Genomic DNA, 22378 nt, shown 5'->3' with positions numbered 1-22378 from the left:
ATTTATAATAATTAAAAAACATACGAACAGCAATAATAAATTAATAAGTAGAAAAATAATAATTTACGCGGTAAATAATGTGCTAAGTCATACTTACCAATCCTATGTAAGAGGGATACTCCCTAATTTTAACTTAAGGAACTTTATGCTATACAATGGAAATTTGCTCTGAAGTGATTTTTTTAACCAAATAGATATCTTAATATTTATCTAGTATCTTGATATATTTACATTTGTATGCTTGAAAACATTGGCAAAAATTGTATTCATTTTTCATAACAACATCACAGTGTGTTGTAATGTCAGGGACGACATTACTACAGGACTAGAGCTTGATCTCCACCGTCAGATTTTGTCTTCTTCAAGTGTCCTTTTAGATAAACACAATCCATGTAATATTTACATAAATCCCATGTTGTTACGGTCTCCTTTATGTTCAAAACATAAATATCATATCCCCATAATCTCATAGAATAAATGTCATAGATGGAACTACGTACATTTTGTTTGCGTTGTTGTTATGACGTTTGTGAAGACCTTGCCAAGAACTGTCTAACACTTTCCTTCGAAAACGGCTGTTCTCTCTCCGACGTCACTCCCAAGTAAAACACATAGAAAAATGCATTTTTTTAATTATTAGATGCTTAAACAAATAAAATAAAAAATAATCATCATATAAATAAAAGGAATGAAATTTATTTTATCAGCATTTATGAGGTCATAACATTGGCTTTCTGGACTTATTTATCATGAATCGCTAACGAATATGTCTAGAAGCCAATATTGTTATGACCTCATGAATGTTAAAGAAATGATCGAATTTCATTCCTTAAATTAACCAAAACATTTTTCAGTATGCCTTATTTAAAGGGGTTGAAGTCATGCACATCAAGCCAATTTGGAAATGGTGGAGCACAACTTAGAGGAATATTTGGGATCGGTACTTAGACGGCAGTGTATTGGCATCATGTTTCTTTAACAGTTGTAAATCGTCAGGACATTGTCAGGACATTAGTAAAAACATAGAAACGGCAGGCGACGTGATAAATTTGTTAGAGGTGGAGCTTATGTTGTCGTCCTGGCGTCGGCGTTGGTTTCTTAATGTTAAGTTTTTGGTGCAAATGTAGAAAAGCATTAGTGAACTTGTTGATAATTTGTACTAGAGTTCTAATATTTGATTTCAGAGTTCCTATATATATGGGGGTCAACTGTTACTTCCTGGAGTCAGAATGAATGTTTCGGAAAAAGTCTGTTTAAAAAAACATTTTGGCCATTTTTTGGTGCAAGTGTTCAAAGGCATGAGTAACCCTAAGTTATAAGATTATTCTATGATATATCTACTAAGTATACGAGGTAAGGGAGTTGCTTTGGGGGTTTATACTATGGGTTAATTATCTTCTGGCTTTGAACATATTTCATAACAACCATAATTTCAATAATACTACAACTTTTGAATATTACAACCTTTTTTTAGATTTTTTTTTATGTTGGTATACATGTATATATATTGCCATAAATATTCCTGTTGGTGAACTGGCTCACCTCCTTAAAAAATGTGTCTGCAGCGAGCCTATAGCTTTGTACCAATGACAGTATATCCTCGTTAAACCATGCTAAAAACAAATTCTGCCATTAAATGTGCTCCTGACCATGCAGTGTAGTTTTGTTAATCTTCGGTAGAGCACCCTGTATGTAGCAGATCAGCTCAGACGGTCTCAATGTGTACGATACTGAATGTGATACCATAAAGTTCTGCCGATGTAATACTTACCAATCCTAGTTTTAACTTAAGGAACTTTATGCTATACAATGGAAATTTGCTCTGAAGTGATTTTTTTAACCAAATAGATATCATAATATTTATCTAGTATCTTGATATATTTTACAACCTTTCTTAGCAATGACAGTACAGAGTTGATAGTCCATTCCACTCTGTTGGGCATTTTATTTAGCATAATGACAACAGTAACACAAGGGGAATTATGCCCATACAGTGTTGTTATAGGCTAATTGTGATTTTTGTAATGGATTCTCTGCCAATTTTCTTACTGTTGTAATGTCTTCTCTGGTTTAGTGCCAGCGCTGGTGCGTGAAAGGACCTTGTGGTGTTATGGTTCATTAATCAAGTGTTTAACAATTTACAGCATAACATACACATGCGTAAATAAAGCACTAATAAAATGGAAGACAAGTTTATTGATTATCATAAACATACATGTAGCTACCATGATACAAAGGGGATTTACCTGAAGAATTTGATATCAAATACTGGTATAGATTGGATGTTTTTTTTTTGTTTTTTTTTTTTAACACTCAGAGAATGGGAGTTTTTGCCAACGATTTGAATTAAAAAAGTGTGAATTGCCAATAATTATAAAAAAGGACATTTTTGGGGATTCTAATATATAGTATAGTTAATATGCTTAATTACTTCTGGTGAACAACAATCCGGTTATAAAATTATACAGAAAGGATAGATTGGATGTTGCAAAACATGTTGTTTTATGAAACAAAAGGTGCTGAATCAAGAAGAAGCCCGTTTATCTTGACATAGTTTACGGATTTCACTTCACTCCGTTAGGAATATGGGCAGGTTATTTGATACCTTCAAAAGAATTATGCATGTACTAAAAAGGGGCTCCTAGGTCTTACCTTGATTTGAGCATTTTAGGAAAATTGGTGTACTTGATTCTTATTGGGACTGGGATACACAGGGCTCAGAGTGGACATTTTTACCAGGTGGCCTATTGGGCTACCAGACCATAAAACATAGGTGACAATTGGAAAATTTGGGTCACCCAGTACTAGCAAACATTTCCTACTAACTTTTCAGGTCAGGATACAATAAATGTTTGGATTGTAAATGTCAGGCAAGCATTAACTGCAACCTTTGGAAGAAAAATACATATAGGTTTGGATTTAGATATTGCTGTGGGCTGGTGTACACCTCCTCATTTAAACATATTGTACACAATCCTTACAGTGAAAATTATGAGATGGCCCCAAGTATTGTTCTATCTCATATATCGATCATTCATGAGAATTGTGCTATTTTATTTATAGTCACTCACAATTGTGTTTCTTTCAGATTTTAACTTTAGTCTAAACCTAACAGATACTGTTAAATGTCTGTTATGTGGTGTCACACTGTTGTGTGGTGTCACACTGGTGTGTGATGTCACACTGGTGTGTGTTGTCACACAGGTGGGTGGTGTCACACTGTGCTGTGGTGTCACTGTTGTGTGGTGTCACATTGTTGTGTGGTGTCACACTTTTCTGTGGTGTCACACTGTTGTGTGGTGTCACACTGTTGTGTGTGTGTTGTCATACTGGTGTGTGATGTCACACTGTTGTGTTGTGTCACACAGTTCTGTGGTGTCACACAGTTCTGTGATGTCACACTGTTCTGTGGTGTCACACTGTTGTGTGGTGTCACTGTTCTGTGGTGTCACACTGTTGTGTGGTGTCACTGTTCTGTGGTGTCACACTGTTGTGTGGTGTCACTGTTCTGTGATGTCACACTGTTCTGTGGTGTCACACTGGTGTGTGGTGTCACACTGTGCTGTGGTGTCACTGTTGTGTGGTGTCACACTGTTCTGTGATGTCACACGGTTGTGTGGTGTCACTGTTGTGTGGTGTCACACTGGTGTGTGATGTCACACTGTGCTGTGGTGTCACTGTTGTGTGGTGTCACACTGTTGTGTGGTGTCACACTGTTCTGTGATGTCACACGGTTGTGTGGTGTCACTGGTGTGTGGTGTCACACTGGTGTGTGATGTCACACTGTGCTGTGGTGTCACTGTTGTGTGGTGTCACACTGTTGTGTGGTGTCACATTGTTGTGTGGTGTCACACTGTTGTGTGGTGTCACACTTGTGATGTGTCACAAAGTTCTGTGGTGTCACACAGTTCTGTGGTGTCACACAGTTCTGTGATGTCACACTGTTGTGTGGTGTCACACTGTTGTGTGATGTCACACTGTTGTGTTGTGTCACACTGTTGTATGATGTCACACTGTTGTATGATGTCACACTGTTGTGTGGTGTCACACTGTTCTTTGGTGTCACACTGTTCTGTGGTGTCACTGTTGTGTGATGTCACACTGTTCTTTGGTGTTACATTGTTCTGTGGTGTCACTCTGTTGTGTGGTGTCACACTGTTCTTTGGTGTCACACTGTTCTGTGGTGTCATGCTGTTGTGTGATGTCACACTGTTCTTTGGTGTCACACTGTTGTGTGGTGTCACACTGTTCTTTGGTGTCACACTGGTGTGTGGTGTCATGCTGTTGTGTGATGTCACACTGTTCTGTGGTATCACTGGTGTGTGATGTCACACTGTTCTGTTGTGTCACACTGTTCTGTGGTGTCACACAGTTGTGTGGTGTCACACTGTTCTGTGATGTCACACTGTTGTGTGGTGTCACACTGTTGTGTGGTGTCACTGTTGTGTGGTGTCACACTGGTGTGTGGTGTCACACTGTGCTGTGGTGTCACTGTTGTGTGGTGTCACACTGTTGTGTGGTGTCACACTGTTGTGTGGTGTCACACTGTTCTGTGATGTCCCACTGTTGTGTGGTGTCACACTGTGCTGTGGTGTCACACTGTTGTGTGGTGTCACACTGTTCTGTAATGTCACAGTGTTGTGTGGTGTCACACTGTTCTGTTGTGTCACACTGTTGTGTGGTGTCACACTGTTATGTGATGTCACACTGTTGTGTGGTGTCACACTGTTCTGTGATGTCACTGTTGTGTGGTGTCACACTGTGCTGTGGTGTCACAGTTCTGTGGTGTCACACTGTTGTGTGGTGTCACACTGTTCTGTAATGTCACAGTGTTATGTGGTGTCACACTGTTCTGTTGTGTCACACTGTTGTGTGATGTCACTGTTGTGTGGTGTCATACTGTTGTGTGGTGTCACACTGTTCTGTGGTGTCATACGTGTTTTGTGCTGAATCACTATGAGTTTGCAAAACATACATCATAAAAAGTTATATACAGGTATGACTTTTTAAAGGCTACTTGAGATTATTTAAGGCACAATAAAAATACTGGTATATCAAATGGGTAGCTACATAAGGGAGTATACCAAACATTCATTTAATATTGTGTAAATAAAAGCAAATCTTAAATGAAATAACACAAGTGATTGTTTCTATATTGGGAATAGAAAAAGTTTGACTCCACCGTATCCTTTATACTCCCGGGGTAACCTTCACTTTCTCTCTCCTCAATACTCCAGGGGTTACGTTCACTTTCTTTCTCCTCAATTCTCCCGGGGTTGCGTTTACTTTCTCTCTCCTCAATACTCCAGGGGTTACGTTCACTTTCTCTCTCCTCAATACTCCAGGGGTTACGTTCACTTTCTCTCTCCTCAATACTCCAGGGGTTACGTTCACTTTCTCTCTCCTCAATACTCCAGGGGTTACGTTCACTTTCTCTCTCCTCAATACTCCAGGGGTAACCTTCACTTTCTCTCTCCTCAATACTCCAGGGGTAACCTTCACTTTCTCTCTCCTCAATACTCCAGGGGTTACATTCGCTTTAACTCTCCTCAATACTCCACTGATTAGGCCTTTTTTGCCTCACGCTTAGTGAAAGTGAACACAACTCCCAGACTATCAAGGATGCTCCATTGGGGGTCAATCCCATGCCCCTCAGCTTGATACACTGCTCTACTGTGGGCTGCTGTACACCTCTGCCTTTTAAACATATTGTACACAATCCTTACAGTGAAAATTATGAGATGGCCCCAAGTATTGTTCTATCTCATATATCGATCATTCACGACAATTGTGCTATTTTATTTATAGTCACTCACAATTGTGTTTCTTTCAGATTTTAACTTTAGTCTATACCTAAAAGATACTGTTAAATGTCTGTTGTGTGGTGTCACAGTGTTGTGTGGTGTCACAGTGTTGTGTGGTGTCACAGTGTTGTGTGGTGTCACACTGTTCTTTGGTGTCACACTGTTCCTTGTTGTCACACTGTTCCTTGGTGTCACACTGTTGTGTGGTGTCACACTGTTGTGTGGTGTCACACTGTTGTGTGATGTCACTGTTGTGTGATGTCACACTGTTGTGTGGCTTCACACTGTTCTGTAATGTCACTATGTTGTGTGGTGTCACACTGTTGTGTGATGTCACACTGTTGTGTGGCGTCACACTGTTGGTCTGTGATGTCACACTGTTGTGTGATGTCACACTGTTGTGTGATGTCACACTGTTATGTGGTGTCACTCTTTTCTGTGGTGTCACACTGTTGTGTGGTGTCGCACTGTTGTGTGGTGTCACACTGTTGTGTGGTGTCACACTGTTCTGTGGTGTCACACTGTTGTGTGGTGTCAACTGTTGTGTGGTGTCACAGTTCTGTGGTGTCACACTGTTCTGTGGTGTCACACTGTTGTGTGATGTCACACTGTTCTGTGATGTCACACTGTTCTGTGGTGTCACACTGTTCTGTGGTATCAGACCGTTGTGTGATGTCACACTGTTCTGTGATGTCACACTGTTCTGAGATGTCACACAGTTGTGTGGTGTCACACTGTTCTGAGGTGTCACATTGTTGTGTGGTGTCACACTGTTCTGTGGTGTCACACTGTTGTGTGATGTCACACTGTTCTACGGTATCACTGTTCTGTGATGCCACACGGTTATGTGGTGCCACACAGTTCTGTGATGTCACACTGTTCTGTGGTGTCACACAGTTGTGTAGTGTCACACTGTTGTGTAGTGTCACACAGTTCTGTGATGTCACACTGTTGTGTGGTGTCACACTGTTGTGTTGTGTCACTCTGTTGTGTGATGTCACACTGTTGTGTGGTGTCACACTGTTCCGTGGTGTCACACTGTTGTGTGGTGTCACACTGTTCTTTGATGTTACACTGTACTGTGGTATCACACTGTTGTGTGGTGTCACACTGTTGTGTTGTTTTACACTGTTGTGTGATGTCACACTCTTGTGTGATGTCACACTGTTATGTGTTGTCACTCTTTTCTGTGGTGTCACACTTGTGTGGTGTCACACTGTTGTGTGATGTCACTGTTGTGTGATGTCACACTGTTGTGTGGCGTCACACTGTTCTGTGATGTCACTATGTTGTGTGGTGTCACACTGTTGTGTGGCTTCACACTGTTGTGTGATGTCACACTGTTGTGTGGCGTCACACTGTTCTGTGATGTCACACTGTTGTGTGGTGTCACACTGTTCTGAGGTGTCACATTGTTGTGTGGTGTCACACTGTTCTGTGGTGTCACACTGTTGTGTGATGTCACACTGTTCTACGGTATCACTGTTCTGTGATGCCACATTGTTGTGTGGTGTCACACTGTTGTTTGGTGTCACACAGTTGTGAAGTGTCACACTGTTGTGTGGTGTCACACAGTTCTGTGATGTCACACTGTTGTGTGGTGTCACACTGTTGTGTTGTGTCACACTGTTGTGTGATGTCACACTGTTGTGTGGTGTCATGCTGTTGTGTGGTGTTACACTGTTGTGTGGTGTCACACTGTTGTGTGATGTCACACTGTTCTTTGGTGTCACACTGTTGTGTGGTGTCACACTGTTCTTTGGTGTCACACTGGTGTGTGGTGTCATGCTGTTGTGTGATGTCACACTGTTCTGTGGTATCACTGGTGTGTGATGTCACACTGTTCTGTTGTGTCACACTGTTCTGTGGTGTCACACAGTTGTGTGGTGTCACACTGTTCTGTGATGTCACACTGTTGTGTGGTGTCACACTGTTGTGTGGTGTCACTGTTGTGTGGTGTCACACTGGTGTGTGGTGTCACACTGTGCTGTGGTGTCACTGTTGTGTGGTGTCACACTGTTGTGTGGTGTCACACTGTTGTGTGGTGTCACACTGTTCTGTGATGTCCCACTGTTGTGTGGTGTCACACTGTGCTGTGGTGTCACACTGTTGTGTGGTGTCACACTGTTCTGTAATGTCACAGTGTTGTGTGGTGTCACACTGTTCTGTTGTGTCACACTGTTGTGTGGTGTCACACTGTTATGTGATGTCACACTGTTGTGTGGTGTCACACTGTTCTGTGATGTCACTGTTGTGTGGTGTCACACTGTGCTGTGGTGTCACAGTTCTGTGGTGTCACACTGTTGTGTGGTGTCACACTGTTCTGTAATGTCACAGTGTTATGTGGTGTCACACTGTTCTGTTGTGTCACACTGTTGTGTGATGTCACTGTTGTGTGGTGTCATACTGTTGTGTGGTGTCACACTGTTCTGTGGTGTCATACGTGTTTTGTGCTGAATCACTATGAGTTTGCAAAACATACATCATAAAAAGTTATATACAGGTATGACTTTTTAAAGGCTACTTGAGATTATTTAAGGCACAATAAAAATACTGGTATATCAAATGGGTAGCTACATAAGGGAGTATACCAAACATTCATTTAATATTGTGTAAATAAAAGCAAATCTTAAATGAAATAGCACAAGTGATTGTTTCTATATTGGGAATAGAAAAAGTTTGACTCCACCGTATCCTTTATACTCCCGGGGTAACCTTCACTTTCTCTCTCCTCAATACTCCAGGGGTTACGTTCACTTTCTTTCTCCTCAATTCTCCCGGGGTTGCGTTTACTTTCTCTCTCCTCAATACTCCAGGGGTTACGTTCACTTTCTCTCTCCTCAATACTCCAGGGGTTACGTTCACTTTCTCTCTCCTCAATACTCCAGGGGTTACGTTCACTTTCTCTCTCCTCAATACTCCAGGGGTTACGTTCACTTTCTCTCTCCTCAATACTCCAGGGGTAACCTTCACTTTCTCTCTCCTCAATACTCCAGGGGTAACCTTCACTTTCTCTCTCCTCAATACTCCAGGGGTTACATTCGCTTTAACTCTCCTCAATACTCCACTGATTAGGCCTTTTTTGCCTCACGCTTAGTGAAAGTGAACACAACTCCCAGACTATCAAGGATGCTCCATTGGGGGTCAATCCCATGCCCCTCAGCTTGATACACTGCTCTACTGTGGGCTGCTGTACACCTCTGCCTTTTAAACATATTGTACACAATCCTTACAGTGAAAATTATGAGATGGCCCCAAGTATTGTTCTATCTCATTTATCGATCATTCACGACAATTGTGCTATTTTATTTATAGTCACTCACAATTGTGTTTCTTTCAGATTTTAACTTTAGTCTATACCTAAAAGATACTGTTAAATGTCTGTTGTGTGGTGTCACAGTGTTGTGTGGTGTCACAGTGTTGTGTGGTGTCACAGTGTTGTGTGGTGTCACAGTGTTGTGTGGTGTCACACTGTTCTTTGGTGTCACACTGTTCCTTGTTGTCACACTGTTCCTTGGTGTCACACTGTTGTGTGGTGTCACACTGTTGTGTGGTGTCACACTGTTGTGTGATGTCACTGTTGTGTGATGTCACACTGTTGTGTGGCTTCACACTGTTCTGTAATGTCACTATGTTGTGTGGTGTCACACTGTTGTGTGATGTCACACTGTTGTGTGGCGTCACACTGTTGGTCTGTGATGTCACACTGTTGTGTGATGTCACACTGTTGTGTGATGTCACACTGTTATGTGGTGTCACTCTTTTCTGTGGTGTCACACTGTTGTGTGGTGTCGCACTGTTGTGTGGTGTCACACTGTTGTGTGGTGTCACACTGTTCTGTGGTGTCACACTGTTGTGTGGTGTCAACTGTTGTGTGGTGTCACAGTTCTGTGGTGTCACACTGTTCTGTGGTGTCACACTGTTGTGTGATGTCACACTGTTCTGTGATGTCACACTGTTCTGTGGTGTCACACTGTTCTGTGGTGTCAGACCGTTGTGTGATGTCACACTGTTCTGTGATGTCACACTGTTCTGAGATGTCACACAGTTGTGTGGTGTCACACTGTTCTGAGGTGTCACATTGTTGTGTGGTGTCACACTGTTCTGTGGTGTCACACTGTTGTGTGATGTCACACTGTTCTACGGTATCACTGTTCTGTGATGCCACACGGTTATGTGGTGCCACACAGTTCTGTGATGTCACACTGTTCTGTGGTGTCACACAGTTGTGTAGTGTCACACTGTTGTGTAGTGTCACACAGTTCTGTGATGTCACACTGTTGTGTGGTGTCACACTGTTGTGTGATGTCACACTGTTGTGTGGCGTCACACTGTTGGTCTGTGATGTCACACTGTTGTGTGATGTCACACTGTTGTGTGATGTCACACTGTTGTGTGGCGTCACACTGTTGGTCTGTGATGTCACACTGTTGTGTGATGTCACACTGTTGTGTGATGTCACACTGTTGTGTGATGTCACACTGTTATGTGGTGTCACTCTTTTCTGTGGTGTCACACTGTTGTGTGGTGTCGCACTGTTGTGTGGTGTCACACTGTTGTGTGGTGTCACACTGTTCTGTGGTGTCACACTGTTGTGTGGTGTCAACTGTTGTGTGGTGTCACAGTTCTGTGGTGTCACACTGTTCTGTGGTGTCACACTGTTGTGTGATGTCACACTGTTCTGTGATGTCACACTGTTCTGTGGTGTCACACTGTTCTGTGGTGTCAGACCGTTGTGTGATGTCACACTGTTCTGTGATGTCACACTGTTCTGAGATGTCACACAGTTGTGTGGTGTCACACTGTTCTGAGGTGTCACATTGTTGTGTGGTGTCACACTGTTCTGTGGTGTCACACTGTTGTGTGATGTCACACTGTTCTACGGTATCACTGTTCTGTGATGCCACACGGTTATGTGGTGCCACACAGTTCTGTGATGTCACACTGTTCTGTGGTGTCACACAGTTGTGTAGTGTCACACTGTTGTGTAGTGTCACACAGTTCTGTGATGTCACACTGTTGTGTGGTGTCACACTGTTGTGTTGTGTCACTCTGTTGTGTGATGTCACACTGTTGTGTGGTGTCACACTGTTCCGTGGTGTCACACTGTTGTGTGGTGTCACACTGTTCTTTGATGTTACACTGTACTGTGGTATCACACTGTTGTGTGGTGTCACACTGTTGTGTTGTTTTACACTGTTGTGTGATGTCACACTCTTGTGTGATGTCACACTGTTATGTGTTGTCACTCTTTTCTGTGGTGTCACACTTGTGTGGTGTCACACTGTTGTGTGATGTCACTGTTGTGTGATGTCACACTGTTGTGTGGCGTCACACTGTTCTGTGATGTCACTATGTTGTGTGGTGTCACACTGTTGTGTGGCTTCACACTGTTGTGTGATGTCACACTGTTGTGTGGCGTCACACTGTTCTGTGATGTCACACTGTTGTGTGGTGTCACACTGTTCTGAGGTGTCACATTGTTGTGTGGTGTCACACTGTTCTGTGGTGTCACACTGTTGTGTGATGTCACACTGTTCTACGGTATCACTGTTCTGTGATGCCACATTGTTGTGTGGTGTCACACTGTTGTTTGGTGTCACACAGTTGTGAAGTGTCACACTGTTGTGTGGTGTCACACAGTTCTGTGATGTCACACTGTTGTGTGGTGTCACACTGTTGTGTTGTGTCACACTGTTGTGTGATGTCACACTGTTGTGTGGTGTCATGCTGTTGTGTGGTGTTACACTGTTGTGTGGTGTCACACTGTTGTGTGATGTCACACTGTTCTTTGGTGTCACACTGTTGTGTGGTGTCACACTGTTCTTTGGTGTCACACTGGTGTGTGGTGTCATGCTGTTGTGTGATGTCACACTGTTCTGTGGTATCACTGGTGTGTGATGTCACACTGTTCTGTTGTGTCACACTGTTCTGTGGTGTCACACAGTTGTGTGGTGTCACACTGTTCTGTGATGTCACACTGTTGTGTGGTGTCACACTGTTGTGTGGTGTCACTGTTGTGTGGTGTCACACTGGTGTGTGGTGTCACACTGTGCTGTGGTGTCACTGTTGTGTGGTGTCACACTGTTGTGTGGTGTCACACTGTTGTGTGGTGTCACACTGTTCTGTGATGTCCCACTGTTGTGTGGTGTCACACTGTGCTGTGGTGTCACACTGTTGTGTGGTGTCACACTGTTCTGTAATGTCACAGTGTTGTGTGGTGTCACACTGTTCTGTTGTGTCACACTGTTGTGTGGTGTCACACTGTTATGTGATGTCACACTGTTGTGTGGTGTCACACTGTTCTGTGATGTCACTGTTTGGTGTCACACTGTGCTGTGGTGTCACAGTTCTGTGGTGTCACACTGTTGTGTGGTGTCACACTGTTCTGTAATGTCACAGTGTTATGTGGTGTCACACTGTTGTGTGATGTCACTGTTGTGTGATGTCACACTGTTGTGTGGCTTCACACTGTTCTGTAATGTCACTATGTTGTGTGGTGTCACACTGTTGTGTGATGTCACACTGTTGTGTGGCGTCACACTGTTGGTCTGTGATGTCACACTGTTGTGTGATGTCACACTGTTGTGTGATGTCACACTGTTATGTGGTGTCACTCTTTTCTGTGGTGTCACACTGTTGTGTGGTGTCGCACTGTTGTGTGGTGTCACACTGTTGTGTGGTGTCACACTGTTCTGTGGTGTCACACTGTTGTGTGGTGTCAACTGTTGTGTGGTGTCACAGTTCTGTGGTGTCACACTGTTCTGTGGTGTCACACTGTTGTGTGATGTCACACTGTTCTGTGATGTCACACTGTTCTGTGGTGTCACACTGTTCTGTGGTGTCAGACCGTTGTGTGATGTCACACTGTTCTGTGATGTCACACTGTTCTGAGATGTCACACAGTTGTGTGGTGTCACACTGTTCTGAGGTGTCACATTGTTGTGTGGTGTCACACTGTTCTGTGGTGTCACACTGTTGTGTGATGTCACACTGTTCTACGGTATCACTGTTCTGTGATGCCACACGGTTATGTGGTGCCACACAGTTCTGTGATGTCACACTGTTCTGTGGTGTCACACAGTTGTGTAGTGTCACACTGTTGTGTAGTGTCACACAGTTCTGTGATGTCACACTGTTGTGTGGTGTCACACTGTTGTGTGATGTCACACTGTTGTGTGGCGTCACACTGTTGGTCTGTGATGTCACACTGTTGTGTGATGTCACACTGTTGTGTGATGTCACACTGTTATGTGGTGTCACTCTTTTCTGTGGTGTCACACTGTTGTGTGGTGTCGCACTGTTGTGTGGTGTCACACTGTTGTGTGGTGTCACACTGTTGTGTGGTGTCAACTGTTGTGTGGTGTCACAGTTCTGTGGTGTCACACTGTTCTGTGGTGTCACACTGTTGTGTGATGTCACACTGTTCTGTGATGTCACACTGTTCTGTGGTGTCACACTGTTCTGTGGTGTCAGACCGTTGTGTGATGTCACACTGTTCTGTGATGTCACACTGTTCTGAGATGTCACACAGTTGTGTGGTGTCACACTGTTCTGAGGTGTCACATTGTTGTGTGGTGTCACACTGTTCTGTGGTGTCACACTGTTGTGTGATGTCACACTGTTCTACGGTATCACTGTTCTGTGATGCCACACGGTTATGTGGTGCCACACAGTTCTGTGATGTCACACTGTTCTGTGGTGTCACACAGTTGTGTAGTGTCACACTGTTGTGTAGTGTCACACAGTTCTGTGATGTCACACTGTTGTGTGGTGTCACACTGTTGTGTTGTGTCACTCTGTTGTGTGATGTCACACTGTTGTGTGGTGTCACACTGTTCCGTGGTGTCACACTGTTGTGTGGTGTCACACTGTTCTTTGATGTTACACTGTACTGTGGTATCACACTGTTGTGTGGTGTCACACTGTTGTGTTGTTTTACACTGTTGTGTGATGTCACACTCTTGTGTGATGTCACACTGTTATGTGTTGTCACTCTTTTCTGTGGTGTCACACTTGTGTGGTGTCACACTGTTGTGTGATGTCACTGTTGTGTGATGTCACACTGTTGTGTGGCGTCACACTGTTCTGTGATGTCACTATGTTGTGTGGTGTCACACTGTTGTGTGGCTTCACACTGTTGTGTGATGTCACACTGTTGTGTGGCGTCACACTGTTCTGTGATGTCACACTGTTGTGTGGTGTCACACTGTTCTGAGGTGTCACATTGTTGTGTGGTGTCACACTGTTCTGTGGTGTCACACTGTTGTGTGATGTCACACTGTTCTACGGTATCACTGTTCTGTGATGCCACATTGTTGTGTGGTGTCACACTGTTGTTTGGTGTCACACAGTTGTGAAGTGTCACACTGTTGTGTGGTGTCACACAGTTCTGTGATGTCACACTGTTGTGTGGTGTCACACTGTTGTGTTGTGTCACACTGTTGTGTGATGTCACACTGTTGTGTGGTGTCATGCTGTTGTGTGGTGTTACACTGTTGTGTGGTGTCACACTGTTGTGTGATGTCACACTGTTCTTTGGTGTCACACTGTTGTGTGGTGTCACACTGTTCTTTGGTGTCACACTGGTGTGTGGTGTCATGCTGTTGTGTGATGTCACACTGTTCTGTGGTATCACTGGTGTGTGATGTCACACTGTTCTGTTGTGTCACACTGTTCTGTGGTGTCACACAGTTGTGTGGTGTCACACTGTTGTGTGATGTCACACTGTTGTGTGGTGTCACACTGTTGTGTGGTGTCACTGTTGTGTGGTGTCACACTGGTGTGTGGTGTCACACTGTGCTGTGGTGTCACTGTTGTGTGGTGTCACACTGTTGTGTGGTGTCACACTGTTGTGTGGTGTCACACTGTTCTGTGATGTCCCACTGTTGTGTGGTGTCACACTGTGCTGTGGTGTCACACTGTTGTGTGGTGTCACACTGTTCTGTAATGTCACAGTGTTGTGTGGTGTCACACTGTTCTGTTGTGTCACACTGTTGTGTGGTGTCACACTGTTATGTGATGTCACACTGTTGTGTGGTGTCACACTGTTCTGTGATGTCACTGTTGTGTGGTGTCACACTGTGCTGTGGTGTCACAGTTCTGTGGTGTCACACTGTTGTGTGGTGTCACACTGTTCTGTAATGTCACAGTGTTATGTGGTGTCACACTGTTGTGTGATGTCACTGTTGTGTGATGTCACACTGTTGTGTGGCTTCACACTGTTCTGTAATGTCACTATGTTGTGTGGTGTCACACTGTTGTGTGATGTCACACTGTTGTGTGGCGTCACACTGTTGGTCTGTGATGTCACACTGTTGTGTGATGTCACACTGTTGTGTGATGTCACACTGTTATGTGGTGTCACTCTTTTCTGTGGTGTCACACTGTTGTGTGGTGTCGCACTGTTGTGTGGTGTCACACTGTTGTGTGGTGTCACACTGTTCTGTGGTGTCACACTGTTGTGTGGTGTCAACTGTTGTGTGGTGTCACAGTTCTGTGGTGTCACACTGTTCTGTGGTGTCACACTGTTGTGTGATGTCACACTGTTCTGTGATGTCACACTGTTCTGTGGTGTCACACTGTTCTGTGGTGTCAGACCGTTGTGTGATGTCACACTGTTCTGTGATGTCACACTGTTCTGAGATGTCACACAGTTGTGTGGTGTCACACTGTTCTGAGGTGTCACATTGTTGTGTGGTGTCACACTGTTCTGTGGTGTCACACTGTTGTGTGATGTCACACTGTTCTACGGTATCACTGTTCTGTGATGCCACACGGTTATGTGGTGCCACACAGTTCTGTGATGTCACACTGTTCTGTGGTGTCACACAGTTGTGTAGTGTCACACTGTTGTGTAGTGTCACACAGTTCTGTGATGTCACACTGTTGTGTGGTGTCACACTGTTGTGTTGTGTCACTCTGTTGTGTGATGTCACACTGTTGTGTGGTGTCACACTGTTCCGTGGTGTCACACTGTTGTGTGGTGTCACACTGTTCTTTGATGTTACACTGTACTGTGGTATCACACTGTTGTGTGGTGTCACACTGTTGTGTTGTTTTACACTGTTGTGTGATGTCACACTCTTGTGTGATGTCACACTGTTATGTGTTGTCACTCTTTTCTGTGGTGTCACACTTGTGTGGTGTCACACTGTTGTGTGATGTCACTGTTGTGTGATGTCACACTGTTGTGTGGCGTCACACTGTTCTGTGATGTCACTATGTTGTGTGGTGTCACACTGTTGTGTGGCTTCACACTGTTGTGTGATGTCACACTGTTGTGTGGCGTCACACTGTTCTGTGATGTCACACTGTTGTGTGGTGTCACACTGTTCTGAGGTGTCACATTGTTGTGTGGTGTCACACTGTTCTGTGGTGTCACACTGTTGTGTGATGTCACACTGTTCTACGGTATCACTGTTCTGTGATGCCACATTGTTGTGTGGTGTCACACAGTTGTGTGGTGTCACACTGTTGTTTGGTGTCACACAGTTGTGAAGTGTCACACTGTTGTGTGGTGTCACACAGTTCTGTGATGTCACACTGTTGTGTGGTGTCACACTGTTGTGTTGTGTCACACTGTTGTGTGATGTCACACTGTTGTGTGGTGTCATGCTGTTGTGTGGTGTTACACTGTTGTGTGGTGTCACACTGTTGTGTGATGTCACACTGTTCTTTGGTGTCACACTGTTGTGTGGTGTCACACTGTTCTTTGGTGTCACACTGGTGTGTGGTGTCATGCTGTTGTGTGATGTCACACTGTTCTGTGGTATCACTGGTGTGTGATGTCACACTGTTCTGTTGTGTCACACTGTTCTGTGGTGTCACACAGTTGTGTGGTGTCACACTGTTCTGTGATGTCACACTGTTGTGTGGTGTCACACTGTTGTGTGGTGTCACTGTTGTGTGGTGTCACACTGGTGTGTGGTGTCACACTGTGCTGTGGTGTCACTGTTGTGTGGTGTCACACTGTTGTGTGGTGTCACACTGTTGTGTGGTGTCACACTGTTCTGTGATGTCCCACTGTTGTGTGGTGTCACACTGTGCTGTGGTGTCACACTGTTGTGTGGTGTCACACTGTTCTGTAATGTCACAGTGTTGTGTGGTGTCACACTGTTCTGTTGTGTCACACTGTTGTGTGGTGTCACACTGTTATGTGATGTCACACTGTTGTGTGGTGTCACACTGTTCTGTGATGTCACTGTTGTGTGGTGTCACACTGTGCTGTGGTGTCACAGTTCTGTGGTGTCACACTGTTGTGTGGTGTCACACTGTTCTGTAATGTCACAGTGTTATGTGGTGTCACACTGTTCTGTTGTGTCACACTGTTGTGTGATGTCACTGTTGTGTGGTGTCATACTGTTGTGTGGTGTCACACTGTTCTGTGGTGTCATACGTGTTTTGTGCTGAATCACTATGAGTTTGCAAAACATACATCATAAAAAGTTATATACAGGTATGACTTTTTAAAGGCTACTTGAGATTATTTAAGGCACAATAAAAATACTGGTATATCAAATGGGTAGCTACATAAGGGAGTATACCAAACATTCATTTAATATTGTGTAAATAAAAGCAAATCTTAAATGAAATAGCACAAGTGATTGTTTCTATATTGGGAATAGAAAAAGTTTGACTCCACCGTATCCTTTATACTCCCGGGGTAACCTTCACTTTCTCTCTCCTCAATACTCCAGGGGTTACGTTCACTTTCTTTCTCCTCAATTCTCCCGGGGTTGCGTTTACTTTCTCTCTCCTCAATACTCCAGGGGTTACGTTCACTTTCTCTCTCCTCAATACTCCAGGGGTTACGTTCACTTTCTCTCTCCTCAATACTCCAGGGGTTACGTTCACTTTCTCTCTCCTCAATACTCCAGGGGTTACGTTCACTTTCTCTCTCCTCAATACTCCAGGGGTAACCTTCACTTTCTCTCTCCTCAATACTCCAGGGGTAACCTTCACTTTCTCTCTCCTCAATACTCCAGGGGTTACATTCGCTTTAACTCTCCTCAATACTCCACTGATTAGGCCTTTTTTGCCTCACGCTTAGTGAAAGTGAACACAACTCCCAGACTATCAAGGATGCTCCATTGGGGGTCAATCCCATGCCCCTCAGCTTGATACACTGCTCTACTGTGGGCTGCTGTACACCTCTGCCTTGTAAACATATTGTACACAATCCTTACAGTGAAAATTATGAGATGGCCCCAAGTATTGTTCTATCTCATTTATCGATCATTCACGACAATTGTGCTATTTTATTTATAGTCACTCACAATTGTGTTTCTTTCAGATTTTAACTTTAGTCTATACCTAAAAGATACTGTTAAATGTCTGTTGTGTGGTGTCACAGTGTTGTGTGGTGTCACAGTGTTGTGTGGTGTCACAGTGTTGTGTGGTGTCACAGTGTTGTGTGGTGTCACACTGTTCTTTGGTGTCACACTGTTCCTTGTTGTCACACTGTTCCTTGGTGTCACACTGTTGTGTGGTGTCACACTGTTGTGTGGTGTCACACTGTTGTGTGATGTCACTGTTGTGTGATGTCACACTGTTGTGTGGCTTCACACTGTTCTGTAATGTCACTATGTTGTGTGGTGTCACACTGTTGTGTGATGTCACACTGTTGTGTGGCGTCACACTGTTGGTCTGTGATGTCACACTGTTGTGTGATGTCACACTGTTATGTGGTGTCACTCTTTTCTGTGGTGTCACACTGTTGTGTGGTGTCGCACTGTTGTGTGGTGTCACGCTGTTGTGTGGTGTCACACTGTTCTGTGGTGTCACACTGTTGTGTGGTGTCAACTGTTGTGTGGTGTCACAGTTCTGTGGTGTCACACTGTTCTGTGGTGTCACACTGTTGTGTGATGTCACACTGTTGTGTGATGTCACACTGTTCTGTGATGTCACACTGTTCTGTGGTGTCACACTGTTCTGTGGTGTCAGACCGTTGTGTGATGTCACACTGTTCTGTGATGTCACACTGTTCTGAGATGTCACACAGTTGTGTGGTGTCACACTGTTCTGAGGTGTCACATTGTTGTGTGGTGTCACACTGTTCTGTGGTGTCACACTGTTGTGTGATGTCACACTGTTCTACGGTATCACTGTTCTGTGATGCCACACTGTTATGTGGTGTCACACAGTTCTGTGATGTCACACTGTTCTGTGGTGTCACACAGTTGTGTAGTGTCACACTGTTGTGTAGTGTCACACAGTTCTGTGATGTCACACTGTTGTGTGGTGTCACACTGTTGTGTGGTGTCACACTGTTGTGTTGTGTCACTCTGTTGTGTGATGTCACACTGTTGTGTGGTGTCACACTGTTCCGTGGTGTCACACTGTTGTGTGGTGTCACACTGTTCTTTGATGTTACACTGTACTGTGGTATCACACTGTTGTGTGGTGTCACACTGTTGTGTTGTTTTACACTGTTGTGTGATGTCACACTCTTGTGTGATGTCACACTGTTATGTGTTGTCACTCTTTTCTGTGGTGTCACACTTGTGTGGTGTCACACTGTTGTGTGATGTCACTGTTGTGTGATGTCACACTGTTGTGTGGCGTCACACTGTTCTGTGATGTCACTATGTTGTGTGGTGTCACACTGTTGTGTGGCTTCACACTGTTGTGTGATGTCACACTGTTGTGTGGCGTCACACTGTTCTGTGATGTCACACTGTTGTGTGGTGTCACACTGTTCTGTGGTGTCACATTGTTGTGTGGTGTCACACTGTTGTGTGGTGTCACACTTGTGATGTGTCACAAAGTTCTGTGGTGTCACACAGTTCTGTGGTGTCACACAGTTCTGTGATGTCACACTGTTGTGTGGTGTCACACTGTTGTGTGATGTCACACTGTTGTGTTGTGTCACACTGTTGTATGATGTCACACTGTTGTATGATGTCACACTGTTGTGTGGTGTCACACTGTTCTTTGGTGTCACACTGTTCTGTGGTGTCACTGTTGTGTGATGTCACACTGTTCTTTGGTGTTACATTGTTCTGTGGTGTCACTCTGTTGTGTGGTGTCACACTGTTCTTTGGTGTCACACTGTTCTGTGGTGTCATGCTGTTGTGTTGTGTTACACTGTTGTGTGGTGTCACACTGTTGTGTGATGTCACACTGTTCTTTGGTGTCACACTGTTGTGTGGTGTCACACTGTTCTTTGGTGTCACACTGGTGTGTGGTGTCATGCTGTTGTGTGATGTCACACTGTTCTGTGGTATCACTGGTGTGTGATGTCACACTGTTCTGTTGTGTCACACTGTTCTGTGGTGTCACACAGTTGTGTGGTGTCACACTGTTCTGTGATGTCACACTGTTGTGTGGTGTCACACTGTTGTGTGGTGTCACTGTTGTGTGGTGTCACACTGGTGTGTGGTGTCACACTGTGCTGTGGTGTCACTGTTGTGTGGTGTCACACTGTTGTGTGGTGTCACACTGTTGTGTGGTGTCACACTGTTCTGTGATGTCCCACTGTTGTGTGGTGTCACACTGTGCTGTGGTGTCACACTGTTGTGTGGTGTCACACTGTTCTGTAATGTCACAGTGTTGTGTGGTGTCACACTGTTCTGTGGTGTCATACGTGTTTTGTGCTGAATCACTATGAGTTTGCAAAACATACATCATAAAAAGTTATATACAGGTATGACTTTTTAAAGGCTACTTGAGATTATTTAAGGCACAATAAAAATACTGGTATATCAAATGGGTAGCTACATAAGGGAGTATACCAAACATTCATTTAATATTGTGTAAATAAAAGCAAATCTTAAATGAAATAGCACAAGTGATTGTTTCTATATTGGGAATAGAAAAAGTTTGACTCCACCGTATCCTTTATACTCCCGGGGTAACCTTCACTTTCTCTCTCCTCAATACTCCAGGGGTTATGTTGTGTGATGTCACACTGTTCTACGGTATCACTGTTCTGTGATGCCACATTGTTGTGTGGTGTCACACAGTTGTGTGGTGTCACACTGTTGTTTGGTGTCACACAGTTGTGAAGTGTCACACTGTTGTGTGGTGTCACACAGTTCTGTGATGTCACACTGTTGTGTGGTGTCACACTGTTGTGTTGTGTCACACTGTTGTGTGATGTCACACTGTTGTGTGGTGTCACACTGTTCCGTGGTGTCACACTGTTGTGTGGTGTCACACTGTTGTGTGATGTCACACTGTTGTGTGATATCACACTGTTGTGTGGTGTCACTGTTCTGTGGTGTCACACTGTACTGTGGTGTCACACTGTTGTGTTGTGTCGCACTGTTCTGTGGCTGCACACTGTTGTGTGGTGTCACACTGTTCTGTAATGTCACACTGTTCTGTGGTGTCACACTGTTTCGTGGTGTCACACTGTTCTGTGGTGTTACACTGTTGTGTGGTGTCACTCTGTTCTGTGGTGTCACACCGTTGTGTGATGTCATACTGTTCTGTGATGTGACACTGTTCTGTGATGTGACACTGTTCTGTGGTGTGACACTGTTCTGTGGTGTCACACTGTTGTGTGGTGTCGCACTGTTGTGTGGTGTCACACTGTTGTGTGGTGTCACAAGGTTGTGTGGTGTCACACTGTTCTGTGATGTCACACTATTGTTTGGTGTCACAGTTCTGTAGTGTCACACTGTTGTGTGGTGTCACACTGTTTGATGGTGTCACACTGTTGTGTGATGTCACACTGTTATGTGGTGTCACACAGTTGTGTGATGTCACACTGTTGTGTGGTGTCACACAGTTGTGTGGTGTCACACTGTTGTTTGGTGTCACACAGTTGTGTGGTGTCACACTGTTGTGTGGTGTCACACAGTTCTGTGATGTCACACTGTTGTGTGGTGTCACACTGTTGTGTTGTGTCACACTGTTGTGTGATGTCACACTGTTGTGTGGTGTCACACTGTTCCGTGGTGTCACACTGTTGTGTGGTGTCACACTGTTGTGTGGTGTCACACTGTTCCGTGGTTTCACACTGTTCCGTGGTTTCACACTGTTGTGTGGTGTCACACTGTTGTGTGATTTCACAGTGTTGTGTGGTGTCAAACTGTTCTGTGATGTCACACTGTTTCGTGGTGTCACACTGTTCTGTAGTGTCACACAGTTGTGTGATGTCACACTGTTGTGTGGTGTCACACTGTTGTGTGATGTCACACTGTTGTGTGGTGTCACACTGTTGTGTGGTCTCACGCAGTTCTGTGATGTCACACTGTTGTGTGGTGTCACACTGTTCTGTGATGTCACTATTGTGTGGTGTCACACTGTTCTGTGGTGTCATACCTGTATTGTGCTGACTCACTCTGAATCTGCAAAACATACAATATGTACATCATAAAAAGTTATATACAGGTATAACTTTTTAAAGACTACTTGAGATTATTTAAGGCACAATAAAAATACTAGTATATCAAATGGGTAGCTACATAAGGGAGTATACCAAACATTCATTTAATATTGTGTAAATAAAAGCAAATCTTAAGCGAAATAGCACTAGTGATTGTTTCTATATTGGGAATAGAAAAAGTGTGATTCCACCGTAACCTTTATACTCCCGGGGTAACCTTCACTTTCTCTCTCCTCAA

General features: G+C 44.1%; 1 protein-coding gene across 1 annotated transcript in view; it reads left to right on the top strand.

The window, feature by feature from the left end:
- Positions 1-22378, top strand: part of LOC117330546 — a 60983-nt gene that overhangs the window by 16716 nt on the left and 21889 nt on the right. The window lies entirely within an intron of this gene.

Source organism: Pecten maximus, chromosome 7 (assembly GCF_902652985.1).
Source record: "Pecten maximus chromosome 7, xPecMax1.1, whole genome shotgun sequence".
Classification (NCBI taxonomy): domain Eukaryota; kingdom Metazoa; phylum Mollusca; class Bivalvia; order Pectinida; family Pectinidae; genus Pecten; species Pecten maximus.
This window is presented reverse-complemented; position numbering and strand designations above follow the sequence as displayed.